This window comes from Vulpes lagopus, chromosome 23 (genome assembly GCF_018345385.1).
Source record: "Vulpes lagopus strain Blue_001 chromosome 23, ASM1834538v1, whole genome shotgun sequence".
NCBI classification, from domain to species: Eukaryota; Metazoa; Chordata; class Mammalia; order Carnivora; family Canidae; genus Vulpes; species Vulpes lagopus.
Window position 1 is genome coordinate 9,136,986 of NC_054846.1, and position 15,834 is coordinate 9,152,819.

At 36.3% G+C, this 15,834-nt stretch overlaps 1 pseudogene; it reads left to right on the forward strand.

Moving 5' to 3' along the window:
* The window catches only part of LOC121481400, an 88,031-nt pseudogene extending 75,629 nt beyond the window's left edge, over positions 1–12,402 (forward strand).
* The last annotated feature ends 3,432 nt before the right edge of the window (positions 12,403–15,834 follow it).

Here is a 15,834-nt window from a genome sequence, read left to right on the forward strand (position 1 = left end):
TTAGGAATGATAGAGAAGTGATCTGGAACATGGCTACTCCACAGCCCTGAACTGCTTGAACTTTTACATTAGAGAGCAGTAGAGTTCAATCTTACTTGAGCTCTATTTGGGGGATCCGTTCATTTTTTGTCTGAAAATCTAATCTCAAATGATCTTATATATATTCTATATTTTCTTGAGCTGTCTTAACATTTTAAGTAAAACATATTCATTTTTAAAGCTTCCGATTCATTGTGATGAGGTTGTTCATAATAATCTCTTATGATCTGTAAAATGCTCTACAATTGCATGATATTTTGCATATCATATGTTATTTGCACATCTGTCTTTTTTTCCTTAATGAGCTTTATTTTGTTTTTGTTTTTGTTTTGTTTTGTTTTTCTAGGATTTTATTTATTTTAGGGGGGAGAGAGAAAGAGCAAGTGGGGAGAGGAGCAAAGGGAGGATACAAGCAGAGCCTGACATAGGACCTGATCCCACCACCCTGAGATGGTGACCTAAGGTGAAATCAAGAGTCACATGCTTAACCTACTGAGCCACCCAGGTGCCTCTGGTATTCATCTTTTTTTTTTTTATATATAAGAATTCAATTTTATTATTTCTTAAGATTTTATTTATTTATTCCTGAGAGAGAGAGAGAGAGAGAGAGGCAGAGACACAGGCAGAGGGAGAAGCAGGCTCCAGGCAGGGAGCCCAACGTGGGACTTGATCCAGGTCTCCAGGATCACGCCTGGGCTGAAGGCGGCGCTAAACTGCAGAGCCACCGGAGCTGCCCTGTATTCATCTTTTTAATAATCTTTATTGATCATTGTTATTGATTCTTTGTGACATAAGAGATCATTGCTAACTTCTCTTCTCAGGAATAGATTCTATAGCAGTAAGCTTTATTACTTTAGGTATAAAAACCACATAACCTAGAATTCTTTTAAGGATGCAAGTCATTAAAAACTTGTTCTGTTTTTTTTGTGTAGCTGTTAGGCTTTAGTTTTCCACAGCTTTGGCTTGGGTAATTGATACATTTAAAAAATATATGTATAATTTCATATTTATTAATTGTAATTATAAACATTAGTCTCATAAAAATCTTCTATGTTGTTGCAGTCCCATTCTTATTTCCAAATCTGTTTTTATTTTGTTTATATTTTCACTGTGTGTCCTAGAGATTAGTTTGTTTTTCTGGTTTTGGAAGTTGTTCTAGCTTTTATTTACATAATGTATTATTTGTTGAATACATTTATTTGTTGAATACTACCTCACTGTTTTTTTTAAATTATAATCTTTTACTTATATTTTGTTCTGTTTGTTACTATTATTGTTATTATTATATAATCCCTCCAAATATTCTTTGAATCATATTCCTAAGTGCTTGGGATATCGGAGGAATGTAAACCTTAGGGGAAGAAAGGGACTCCTTCTAATAGATTTTCCTGGGGAGCTAAGTTTTCATCATGTCCTTTATTTAGTAACTATTTAGATGGCTTTTTCAAAATGTTTGGATCCTAGTTCTGTAAAAACTCTTCCCCTGTAGTTCTTTGATAAGATGAAAATCATGCAATTTTACTAAGAGATCTGCTTGGGGACAGACTGCAATAATATTCAAGTCCTGATGAATGCATTAGATGTATTGGCTCTCTGAACCCTTGAGAGATAATAATGAATAAGAATCTTGCAGTGGAACCCCAAGTCTTTATTTTAGCACATTTCCCCAGGTCATTTTGATACACAGCCAGTATATCTTTCCCATTGTCTCTAAACAGTAAAGTGTTTTGCTTGAAATAGGTAGAAATTTGTGTGGAATGAATGGACTTTAACTATTTCCCAATCATATGCAAAATGAAGCTGAAAAAAAGTTTTATTTTAAAATCTAAGGCATTAAATGAAATGCTAAAGGATTCAGTTTTTCTTCATTGTGTTATCTGGTCACAAGTATCTGGTATCCCTTGTCTAGTCACAGAAGCAAAGATGGTTTCTGAACATGAGCTAATTGGCAAATATGATGCATTTTAAATGTACAAGGAGAAAACCTTATTTAGTATATTTGATGGAGTTTAAACGTCTCAATTTTCAGGTTCCTTTATAAAAATGATTTTGGCTTTGTTAGCAGTGTGGTAGTGTCACTCTAGGAGTGTAAGATTTGAATGACATTTGTAAAAATCATTCATTTTCTGCCAAACTCTTCATAGTTCATGCTCATTTTCAGTGGTCAATTATCTCCACCTCAGAGTCCTACACAAGTGATGTACTTATTCCCAAGGGATAGGTGTCACTTCCATTTGATCGTACTAATAAGATTCCACATAAGGGCGAGCAGCTCTTATGCATGTTGGCAGAGCTGGTCCTGCTGATTAAATGTCCTTCGGAGGCACTCTATAAATTAAGGCACAAATCGGTGCTCCTGATCACCACAGCTCTTGTGCTCTCACACTAATTCTGGGATGCTGGGGAGCTCAGACATATTTCATATTTTTCAATTTCTTTATTTCCATGATGCAGAATTTGGAGAATATGAAAATGCATAAAACACACTTGAAATCATATTGACATTTTAAACTCCAAGCTTTTCTCTGTGAGATAGTGGGCATTTATCAGCTGTTTGATGAACTGTCATCTTTCGAACACCCTCCCAATGTCACATGATCAGTCCTTGGTTCTCAAGTTAGAAGCTAGAGCAGTATCTCTCAGCATTCCTACTGTCTACACGGTTCTGTTACTGAAAGTTAGAGTTTGGGGACCCAATCTGCAATCTTAAAGGTGTGAGCTATAATTCTGGTGCTCAGTGGCAGTGGCAGTGATGTTCTCACCGAGGCCACCTCTACATTGTGGTTCCTGGCCCAAGTTGCTGGGACTGGCTCTCCAACAGAAGGTTGGAGTTAACCAACCGTCTTAGTTAACCTCCTTATATCCTTTAATAATGTACTAAATGTTACTTAGAATGGATTCTCAACTCTGCAACAAAGGACTCTGAACTTGTACTTTCTCTCACACTTGCTAACCACATTTTGATTTTCTTTTTGTCTTCCAAAAAATGCCATTTGTCCCCAGCTTGGGGCTCCTCATTTGATGTTCCTTCTGCCCCAAATACAGATATACTCAGAATTGGCACTTTTGATCTTTAGACTTCTGCTCTAACACATCCTGGCCATTCTTCACCTACCTAGTGGTCTCTACTATGTTCCCTATTTAGTTGGTTTATGTATGTTCATGTCTCCCTTAAAACATGAGGAGAGAATTCTAGTTTGTTTTGTTTACTGAAGTGTTGTCAGAATCTGAAATAAAGCCTGGCAAATAGTTAATATTCACTTTATATGAATGAATGGATGAATGAAAGAATATACTTAACATATTGTTTAATTTTTTAAAAAGATTCTTTATTTATTCATGAGCAATAGAAAGAGGGAGAGAGAGGCAGAGAGAGAAGCATGATCTCGATGGAGCAGGGAGTCTGGCATGGGGCTAGATCCCAGGACCATGGGATCATGACTGAGGGGAAGGCAGACACTTAACCGACTGAGCCACCCAGGGATCCTGTATTGTTTCATTTAAATAATTTTTAAGGACAGTATTAAGAATCATAGGTTTGGGGATGCCTGGGTGACTCAGTGGTTTGGCGCCACCTTCGGCCCTGGGCGTGGTCCTGGAGACCCGGAATCGAGTCCCACATCAGGCTCCCTGTAGGGAGCCTGCTTCTCCCTCTGCCTGTGTCTCTGTCTCTCTTGGTGTCTCTCATGAATAAATAAATAAAATCTTAAAAAAAAAGTATAGGTTTATATTTTGGCCTAGTAGGAGAAAGAATTGAGAAATTCAAAGTAGAATTGAGCTAGAGGCAGAGAGGATATCAAGAAAAGTGAGGCTTTTTCAAAGGGAAATTGGTGAAGCCAAAGATAAACCCAAAGTATAGTAATTTGAGATTATCACATGTACATTCCTAGCAGGCATGTACTCAGAACCTCATGAGAAACTGCAACGATGAAAGAAAATCTGAGAAGGCTAAGATGTCCCTGCCATTTTAATGCTTGGAATACTTAAGGAAAAAGAAGGACAGTGTAGGGAGCCTGTGTGGCTCAGTGGTTGGGCATCTGCGTTCGGCTCAGAGTGTGATCCCTTGTGTAGGGATTGAGTCCCACATTGACCTCCCTGCATGGAGCCTGCTTCTCCCTCTGCCTGTGTCTCTGCCTCTCTCTCTCTTTCTGTGTGTGTCTCTCATGAATAAATAAATAAAATCTAAAAAAAACAAAAAAGAGCAGTATATAGAAATGGAAAAAGGAAATACAGTAAAAGATGTGTGATGCAGTCCTACCATTGTTGAAAATAAGTTTCCCTAAGAGTTTACATTGCTCTGAATGAAAAGTCTGAAGCCAAGATTTGGGGATAGGTTCTCCATTATCAAAAATAATTGTTTAAGATTAAACAATTGTTCTAAAATTTATTCCTATGAAATAGGGGATGAAGCACTAATAATTTTTGAGAGAAAATTAATCTCTAAACTTTAATATGTAATAGTGGAATACTAGTTAAATCCTACTACTGACAAACTTGCAAATTATACCTTGTTAATCATTTTTCTAATTAGTGGATAGACATCTTGAAGCACCGTGATCGTTTAGATTTTAATTGTCAAATAGTGTTATCTATAGTTACTCCTTATGTCCTAAACAAGATAAAAAGAACAATTATGTCAAGACAGCAACTATAGTTTTGATGATTGTAGATCATGGCTAATTGGGTAATGGGCATGATTCAGCTCCATTGCTTCTCTGGTCAAAATAATTATGACCATAATTTCCCCTATGCCATGAGCATATATATGTTTTTCTTTCCAAAAAAATCTTAGTGTATAATGTAAATAAGTACATAAAGTTTCTCTCTCAAAAGGAATTACAGATTACACTTCAATTCACTTAAAAGATATTCAGAAATTATTACAGCATGCCAATTAATACATACTTACTAATATCCATAATAATATTTACATAGTGTATTAATAACAATGAGCATTTATTGAGCTCATATTATGTATAGGGAGCTCTTACCAGGGCTTTACATAAATTAATATGTTTAATCCTCAGTGTTATCTTATGAGACAGGTTCTTTTTTATTCCCATGTTATATATGAGAAATATAGCTCTTAGGAAGATCAAATGACTTATTCATTTGAACAATAATGAATGAATGAATGAATGAATGAATGAATGAATGGCAGGGTCAGGATTTTCACTCAGGGATCCTGCCACCAAGTCTGTGTCCTTAACCAGAGAATGATACTGCTGTGGTAGTGAAAAAAAAAAAGTTGTTTTGAGTTAGCCCAGCTCAAATTTGGGCTCAAATTTCAGTGCTGACTGTGACTTGAAAGCTATTCCTCGATCTCTCTCAAATTTAAAATCTTCATTTGCAATAAATAAGCAAAAATTAATAAACAAATAAAAATCACGAAGCCATAAAAATACCTCCTGCGTATGTCTGAAACTAGCATAGTGTTTGAAGATAAGGTAGTGTGTCAAAGCCCCTAGCACACGGATCAGAACATGCTATGTCCTCAGGTGTCAGTAGTACTTTCCTTCCTGTGTTAGAAAATTGTCAAAATAAACCAGAAATCCTTTCTTTTGCTATTTTCTCCATTCTGCAAATTGAATGGGAGTGGGCTACTGTTGGGAGGCCTCCCCCAACTCCTGGCCCTGACACACACACTAAAACAGATGTGATTGTCAGGCTCGTGCATGCTGGAGACTGTTGTTTCCTCCTATTCCAGGAGCCTGAACAGTATCACTTCCAATATTGTGATTTGCCTCAGTCATTGTGTTTGTTTCTTGGCTAATTTTTAAATGTAATATTTAAGAAGAAGAACCCCTCCTAACCGGTATATCTGCTTCTTTTATTTCAATTAATTAATTAATTTATTTATTTTAGAGAGTAAGAGAGAGAGTGCACTCAAGTAAGCGTGGGAGGGGGGAAGGGCAAGGTGGAGTGAGGGAGGAGAGAATTTCAGTGAGACTCTAAGTTGAATGAGGGGCCTCAAGTTGGGATCAAGGTGAGGTTCAATCTCAGGACTCTGAGATCATGACCCTGAGATCATGACTTGAGTGGAAACCAAGAGGCAGAAGCTTAACTGACTGAGCTACTCAGGCAATCTGCCCTCTATATATGCTCTTTAACATTAATGCTATTGGATATAATTATCTATCTGAAAAACTAACAAATTGGGTCCTTTCCTTTATCTTTTTTTTATTTGGGTACAATTTTCTTTTGTTTGATTCAGGTTTCTGGATGATTGTAATAAATTTTCAAATATAAAATCAGACTTCTTATAGCACTATCATTTTAGGTTTCTGGATTTGATTGATTTCAGGTTTCTGGATGATTGTAATAAATTTTCAAATATAAAATCAGACTTCTTATAGCACTATCATTTTATAATAATTTTCAGAAATGCACAAAAAGCATTCAGTTGGGGATTCCTTTAACAAATAAAATCATTTAAAAACTCCCAGTAGTGATGCTTTCTCTTTGATTCATGTTATTGGAAGTAATCTGTAGAACTGAAAATATTTCCCCAAATCAAAATTTATAATACTTCTGAAAAAAAAAAAAAGACTGTGAAGCATTAGATTTAAGAACTTTATAGTCTCGGATTATTCTCTCCCTGTTGCTGATTACTATGGCTTACTTCCATTTTTAACATTCAAGTGTAGATCATGTAATTAAAAATACCAATAATAGCTGACCACACCACATCACTGAAGAGATCAGAAACTGAGGCTATTTAAATAAATCTCGCATTAAAAATAGACTGGCCTATAGGGGTTCTAGTTTGAGATAAGGAGGCTTTTTATATACAGGTGTGGCATCAGGGTCTCCTATATAGTGTGACATAAGGAGAGCCATGAGACACTTTTTTCTTATTAACCTTACATTCTTGCAATGTTTGTCTCAACTTTAGCACATTTCCTCAACCAACCAAGAGAAATATATTTGTAATAACAAATAAGTTGTGGATCTACAAATAACATTAGGTAAATAACATTAGGTAAGTTACCAGTCAACTATGGCATATGATGTTCTTTTGTTGAGAAAACAATATTTCTTACTGTGTGGTTGATATCATATGCTCTAGTGAAAAAAAAGAGAGTTAGAAGCAAGTGGAAATTCAGAAGTGATTTTCTGACATTATGAGAGGAAGTCATAGAAGTGAAAGAACAATGAGAACACTGGAGTGTTAAAGAGATAATAGGGCAGCAAGCGTCAGCAGAATAATTGAAAAGGGGAATTAATTAAATATATATCTGTTTCTTCCTGGGCTATCGGTCTGTTTCATACATTTATTTTTTGTATCCTTTTACCAATATCACACTGTGAGAATACTCTAGGGTAGAATAAGTCCTAAAATTAGGTGATACAAGTCCTCTAGTGGGTATTTGTACGGTCAGTTGTCTGATTAAATGTTTTGCCCCCTTTTCCTGGCCTTTTGTCTTTTTACTATTGATTTGTATTAGTTCTATAGATTTTCTGGACAAAAATCCTTTGTTGGTTTTACAAATTGCAAATATTTTATTCTTACTCCTGGGCTTGCCTATTCATTTTTTTAAATGACATCTTCAGATACAGAGAATATTTCTTTTGACAAAGTCCAATTTATCAATTCTGTTCTTTTCCAGTTAGTGCTTTATGTGTCTATCAAAGAAATCTTTGCTTCTCTGAATGGCTTGGAGATATTCTCCTATCACTTCTTTTAGATGATCTATAGTTTTAGCTTTTGCATTAAAGCCTACAATATATCTTGCATCAGATATTTACTGAAAAGAAATGAAAACATATGTCAACATAAAATCTTTGACAAGAATATGCACAGCAACCTTATTCATAATAACCCTATGACAGAAAGCAAATTGCTATGAAGAAGAAATGGGTAAACAAATCCTATTGTACTCGTACAATGGAATACTACTGAGCAATAAAAAAGAACATGCTACTGATACACTCACAACTCTGATGAATCTCACACATGTTATGCTGCACAAAAGGAACCAGACACCAAGGAATACATTTCTATGATTCTATGTGTATGATGCCCAAGAACAAACAGAATAATTTTAAGGTCATAAAAATCAGAAAGTGGTTAACTTTGTTACCAAGGTGGTGATAAGGTAGGTTCTTATTTTTCAATAATGAGCAGAAATAACTTTATGGGATTACAGAAAAGTTCTATATCTTGTTTTGGATGGTGGTTATATGGTGTATACAGCTGTCAAAATCTATCAAAATGAACACTTGAAATCTCTACATTTTATTGCATGTCCCTTATACATCAATAATAAAAAGAAATAGGACATTAAAAGGAATAATGGCATTTTATTAATGGCAGTTATAATGTGAACAGTCATTTCATAAATAGTATGCCCCTTGGAGTTATACTGTCTGCGAACTATGGCTGTGTCCAGTGGCCATAGCAACCTACACACAGACAACAGGAGCAGCATTACTCTGACTTGATGTAATAATATACAAGCAGCCATTTAGCAACAGCCGTTATTTTGGGCTTGCTTACTTAGTTTTAAGCACTTTGCAGCTACTATTTCAATTAATTGATCATTAGAGGCCACAGTAATTTTTATTATCAACTGACTATGCAGCTTTTCTTTGCCCCTTGCTAATGAGGTCAGTAACGTGAGTCTATGACTTTAAAATGGTGAAAATTCATCAAAAGCCAATGTGTATGAAGAGATGATAAAGAAGAAAAATATTCCTAAGCTAGCAAAGTGTGACTGTCAGTTTGTTTTAATGCCCAGGACTAGCCATCGGCAAATGTTTTAATAGGGAAGTTTATCTTCAGTGTCTCATGAACCCTTCCTCTAATAAAATCACATCACTTTAATAAAAAGCACATCCCTTTTACTGCTGCCCCCAAACACTCCATTTCACTTCATGGAGCTTACCTAGAGTTTCTGTATGTGTCCTGTACATATTTGCTATGTTTCTATGTGTGTTGCTCATACTGAATCACTCATTCCTCATAGTAAGCTTGCTTGGTAGGGACATTTATTTCTTCATTTGACATGAGATGGAACTGACACACAAATATTAAGTAACTTCCCAGAAACAACATGGTTCAAACATAAGAGATTCAGTATTGGAGTCAATGCAATTCGATGCCAGAGCTTTGCATCCTCGATCACCATACTTTGTGTCTCTCTCAAATGTCCCTTCATTGTTATACTATTTACCTCTAAAACATATGGGTTTACATTTCCTCTTATTACTCTCTCATTTCTTCAAAGGTGCACTCTGCCTTTCCCCACAGGCATACAAGGTGACACTCAGACACCAACAGCTAATAGAGGAGATAATATTATTCATCAAGTCCCTTTAGTACAAATTATTCATAGGCAACCGTCTTCTCTATCGATTCAACCAACATGTATTTACTAAACACTCTGTATGAGAAACTTGTTGACTCTGAGGGTTCAGATACTAAGAAGGACTCTCTTGGAAGATAGTCTCAAATTTCAGACATTTCAGGAGGGATGATATTCTGATGCTGGTGTTACTGCTCTCCTGGAAACAACTCAGTGTTGTCATCCTAAAAACTGATGCCACCAATCCTATCTTTCACTAATTAAAATTCCAAGCCCTGAAGACTACAAAAGAGAAACAGCTAGGGCTTAGAACAGGATCTGAAACATAAAGGTTAGAGTACTTTTTACAGGCTGTGGCCACCACCACCGTGACAGCCAACACACTCTGGTAGAGATGGTGTAGCCCATTTAGACCTGAAAAGCATCTGAAAATTCCAGTGATAGTGACTCATCTCATGGTTGGACTGTCACCAATCATGAGGGTTCTGATCTAGAGATAGTGAATTCTGAACATGGTATAGCCAGTGACAGTTGTGGGCTCACTCTAGAATATATATCTTCAGAGCAAGAGAGGCTCTAAGTATTGCAGTCAGAGCAGGGAGAGAGTAGCCAAAATGGCACAGGGTAAATAGAAGAAACTGCTTATCCAGCGTTGATGGAAATGAAACCAGCAATTGAGAGAGAAGAAGTGTCTATTTTGGAAATGTCAGTGATGATTATGATATTATTAACCTTAAGCCACCTAAGTTAGAAGAAATTAGAAATCAAGATGCTATAGTTGTTGAAGGAGCATAGAGTTCAGAAGACTTCACCATGGGCTAGGGGTGCTGGGTGTCTCAGTCATCTGAGCCACCAACTCTTGGTTTCAGTTCAGGTCATGACCTCAGGGTCCTGGGATTAAGCCCAAGTGGGACTCCCCGCTGAGTGTGAAGTCTGCTGGAGATTCTCTCCCTCTCCCCACTCCCTCTGCTCTCTCTCTTTCTCTCAAATAAATAAATAAATAAATAAATAAAATCTTAAAAAAACAAAACAAAAAACAAGGGCTTTTCTTCCAGTAGCCAGTATACATTCTGTCAGCCAGAAACTGTATTTTCATCCCAGCCTAGTGATGATAAATCAAGTAATAATGAAACCAGTCATCAGCCTAGTCCTGCCTTTAGATGACGCCGTGCTAGGAAGAGGACGTTCTAGTTCAGAATCTGAGAAACGGCTACTCCCCGAATAAGAAATGGAACCCTCTAAGGAGTTGTGTGGATGCCAGTTCAGCAGTGGTCTCAATAAGTGTGTTATACTTGCCTTGGTTATTGCAACTGGCGTGGGGTTTGGACATTTCTATGGCACAATTCAGATTCAGAAGCGTCAACAGTCAGAAAGATATGTGAAGATGAATCAAATGATAGGAAGGATTCTCTTTCCCTATGTCAACAGGAACAAGAATATTTTATAGATTATAAGTCATTGAAGGGAAATCTTGTAAGATGTTGGGCCCTTATTGAAGAAGAGATGTCCTTTGACACTCAGAAAAAGAATCTCGATACAGAGAAGCAGTATTAAACATATCTCTGGAAAGGGAAGAAAAAGCCTTATCTTCATTACAGGAAGAGTTAAGGAAACTAAGAGAACAGATTAGGATATTGGAAGATAAAGGGACAGGGACTGAATTACTTACAGAAAATCAGAAACTCAAGCAGCATCTGGAAGAAGAAAAGCTGAAGACACAGCTTCTTTAATCAAACGGAGACTCTGCAGAAGCAAAGATGCTAAGGGAGGAGCTAGAAAGAGAATGACTAATAACCATGGCTTTAAAAGTGGAGCTCCGGCAGCAGGGCTCTAGTGAGTCATGCTGCAACCCAGACTCTCCCAATGTAGTGCCTGAAAAAAAAGAAAAAGGAAATAGAAATCTTACGGGAAAGACTCACTGAGCTGGAACAGAAGCTAAAGCTCAAACAGCAGCATTCCGATTTGTGGAAAAGTCTGTATAGTGAGGCAAAAGATCAAAATGTAAAACAAAAAAAATGATGGAAAATAGAAAGGGAGCAGAGAAAACTACAGGATTAAAAAGAAGTTGAAGGAGATTATTTTTTTGGCTCAGTTAAGAAAATATTTGATGCCATGAAGAATTCCACCAAGGAGTTTGTGAGGCATCATAAAGAAAAAATTAACCAGGCTAAAGAAGCTACATAGAAAATCCAAAAAAGTGTTTGAATTCAGTTAAATCTATTTTCAGGCATCTCAAAGAGACACCAAGAATATCTTTGATGAAGAGGGCAATCAAAGATTTGGTGCCACAAAAGTAGAAGCAGCTAGAAAACCGACCATAGTCTTTAGTGAATATTTACACCCACAGTAAAAGGCACATACACAAAACCAGAATAATAAGGGCCCTACTGTGCAAAGAGAGGAAAGGAGAGAAATGCCAACTCACTGAAGAATTTAGAAAAAATACAAACTGATAGAAATGCAGTGCTGTGTATGGCTGTAGTGAAAACTATGATTCTTTCAGAATGTCTTGTTCTGGTATATTCGAATGTGTTCAACAGGAATCCAATAACCTTTTTAATATGAAAGCATTGAATGCTTTAAGGGTAGATGAATTCAGAGAGTTAATTAAGAAGCATTTATTAGAAAAACTAGATAGTTTTCATCATTGGAGAGAACTCAATCAATACATCAATGAGCTTTTCCTAAATGGTGTCTTTATACATGATCAGAAGCTCTTTACGGGACTTTGATAATGATGTTAAGGGCTATCTTAAAGACATGAAGGAATATCAAGTAGATAATGATGGGGTGTTTGAGAAGCTGGATGGATACACATATATGGACATTTCTTTGGTCACACTCTTTCCCCTTCATATGGATCCAGTCAACCAGATAAAAAGCAATGTATGGTAAATATTGAAAACTCCAGGCATCAACAACAAGACCAGAGCCCCCACAGTCACAATCTTATAAAAGGGAAGGTAAATGACATAAATATGGTCTCACTAGTGGAAGGCACATGGCAAATCTTGAAATGGAATTGGGGTAGTTACCTTTTGAGCCTAAATTTTGATCATCATGATTAAGTTAGATGAGAAAATGGCAACAGAAACATGGATGCTTTCTGCCATGTTTGGTGTTGAAACTAAAATGAAATTATCAAGATAATATCTTTCTATCATTTCTAAGTATCAGTTCGATGACTTCACGTTATTACTCAGAAGCTTCAAGCAAAATCTTACTGACTTACATTTTCCTGTAGTTTAGCTTTGTTGAATTTTTTTTGGCACTGGGAATGTTCAACTGTAGGTTTAAGGAAGCCAGGCATGCAACGGATTTTGTGCAGGAAATGAATCTTCCTCTCCGTGCATGAGCCTAAAGCAAGCTCAAATCATATGACAAAGTGTAATTAACATTGATAGTCGCATTAAATTTGCAGTAGAGCTTGAAAAAAGTACATTGTGATGGGATTTCATCTTTAACATTTTATAATCTTGTACTTGCTTCTTGTCCTTTTATGGATTCAAGAGCCCGTTGACTTGTGAAGAATTCTCTGCCTTCTCAGGAGCTTGCTGACTTGTTCTCTTGTGAAATTTCTTGCACATCTGAATATTGTGGAAGAAACAATAAAACTATATCATGAGGAAAACTAAAGGTCTTCATTTAAAGTCTGGCATTTGTATTAATGTATGATTTTATACTTTGTGATATTTTTTATACATTTCCTCAGTAGTGATATTTGGTAAAACCACTGGGTTTATTTGCTAGTTCCATGAATCTTACTCAGTGTTCACAGGAGTATTTATGCAACCTCTGAATATTTCTACCCAGCAACATCTACTTCTCAAAGAAAGATTTAAACACAGTTCAGAATTTCATCTTTTGTTGAGTTTCCCTTTTAATTTCCATTCATAGTCATATATGTGACTTCCAGTTCCACCTTCTGGCAAGTGAGTGTAGAAGAACACAGCAATTCTATCATAGTTGCTTGAAATTAGGAAAGCACTAATTTCCTAGAAGTAAACAAATGTTCAAGTAAAAAAGGCTATATTTTTCTGGAAAAAAAAAAAACATTTACCATCTATTCTTATGTCTGCTTTCTATCGCTGCTGTAATAAAGTACTACAAATTTGCTAGCTAAAACAAAACAAAACAAAACAAAACAAAAACCCCCACAAATTTATTATCTTACAGTTCTGGAGTGCCAAAATCTGAAGTGGGTTTCACTAGGTCAAAATTAAGGTGTTGGCAGAGCTGGAGGTTCTAGGGGAGAATCTATCCCCTTGAATTTTCCAGAGGCTGCCTGCACTCTTGGCTAGTAGCCTCTTCTGCATTCAAAAGTCAGCTGAATCACTATATTGTGCAATTGAAACTATTATAATGCTGTATGTTACCTACCCTGGAATTAAAATAAAAGCAAATGAACAAACGAATTCCCCAAAGCCAGCAGTGCCTAGCACCTTTACATTTCCCTCTGACCTCCTGCTTCCCTTTCAACTTGTAAGGACCTCTGAGACTTCTTCAGGCCCTCCTGGATAATCCTGGATTATCTCTCTATCTCAAGATTCTTAATTTAATCACAACTCCAAAGTCCCTTTTTGCCATGTAAAGTAACATATTCCTAGGTTTTAGGGATTAGGATGTGGACATCTTGGAGCAGGGGACATTTTCTACCTATCACATTATAGGAACACTTTCTTACAGTTCTGTATTCCATAATAACTCTCTGTATTGGAAACACAGCTATCCATAAATCATATAATTAATAGTCGGGATATATGTTATGCCTGAAGTAAATTTCTTTTGAGACTTCCTCAAAAGTGTCCCAGAAGGAAAAAAAAAAAAGCATTCTGTAAACATTCTTAATTGGCACAGAAATCACTCCACAGAATATCTAGATGATAGACACATGTCTTTTAATAATAGACTCTTGTCCCTCCGTCCTCCCTCCTTTTCCCTCTCCTCCAATCCTGTCTCTCTTGCACACACACATACATGCACACACATCTACAACATCTCTACTTACTACTAACAGCAAATGCACAGTGATAAAGAAAATATCTAGTTCAGAAGTATATCGTGCTTGGTCTTAAATAAAAAGCACTCATATAAGGAGAAAAATATTTAAAATGTTCAAGGGATTGCTTGAAGGGTGTGAAACATCCTTCCCAGGAGAAATAATCTCATAGTTTAAGCTAAATTTATGGCAAGAATTTGACGGGTTGGCTCAGTCCTCTGGTCCCTCTGGGGCAAAATGCAATGTGCTGGACTTGGCAGATGAGTCAGAAAGCAAGAATTCACATTGAACTTGCTTCTGAGAAGGAAAAAATTCTCTTTAATGAATGCTTTGGAAAGGTTTCTTGAGCACTAACCTTGGTAGATGTTGGATTCAAGATCATTAACCACCCAAGATAAACAGTCCATGGGAGGTGTGTTCTCCCCATACGTGGGTTGCAAATGGACTAGTTGTTTACAATAGCTGCAGTAAAACGAGAACAAAGTTAAGTAGTGATGAGTCAACTATGCAAGCTTCTTTCTCTAAAAGTGCAAGGACAAATAGCATCAATTTCCAAATTTGAAAATTACTCAAAAATATACAATTTATTCAATTCAAAAAATTTGCCAATGAATTATTTAGAAGGATCAGCAGAAAGAATGATAGGATTAGGTTTCCAAATCTTCTTCTTAGTAGCTGAGGGACTTTGCTTAATAAATTACTTAGCCTCAACATATTTCAGGTTCTTTACCTTTAAAATGAGGGGGACAATACATTTGCCCAGCCTACATTGCAGTGTTGTTGTAAGGATTATGATGACCTGAAAGAATAGTCGGGAATCACTCGGCAATATACTGTCAAGCAATGAAATTCCACACCAGCTTTATTAAATATTCATACTTGTAAAGCATTTATAACAATGCCTGACACGAGTTTGTAAATTATTACCAAATGTTAATTCAAGATATGAAATGTAGTAACAAATGAAGCTGCAGATTTTTAGTCTTTCTTTGTCAACTTTAGAATAATCAGTATCCAGTTACAGTGTGCAATTCAGTGAGTTATGACACATGTGTACACTCGTAAAACACTCTCCTGATCAAGATAAATAACATTTGCGTCACCTTCAAAAGTTCCCTCATACCTGTTCGTGGTGTGAGTATAGATTATTTTGAACTTTATGGAATTTCATATAAATGGAATCATGAAGTATAGATTCTCTGGTGTCTAGTGCCTTTTCCTCAGCATAATATTTCTGACTTCTTCTAGCACAATGTTACTGCATGTTTCCTTGGTTCCATTTTATAGCTGCATAGTATTCCATTGTGCTGCATATAATAATATCCATTTCCTTGCTAATCAACATTTGAATTGCTTTCAGTTTTTAACTATTATAAATAAAATTACTGTGAGCATTTTTTTTTTTAAGAGAGAGAGAGAGAGAGAGCATGTGTATGAGCCAGGGGGATGGGGGTTGGGCAGAGGGAGAGGGAAAGATTCTTAAGCAGG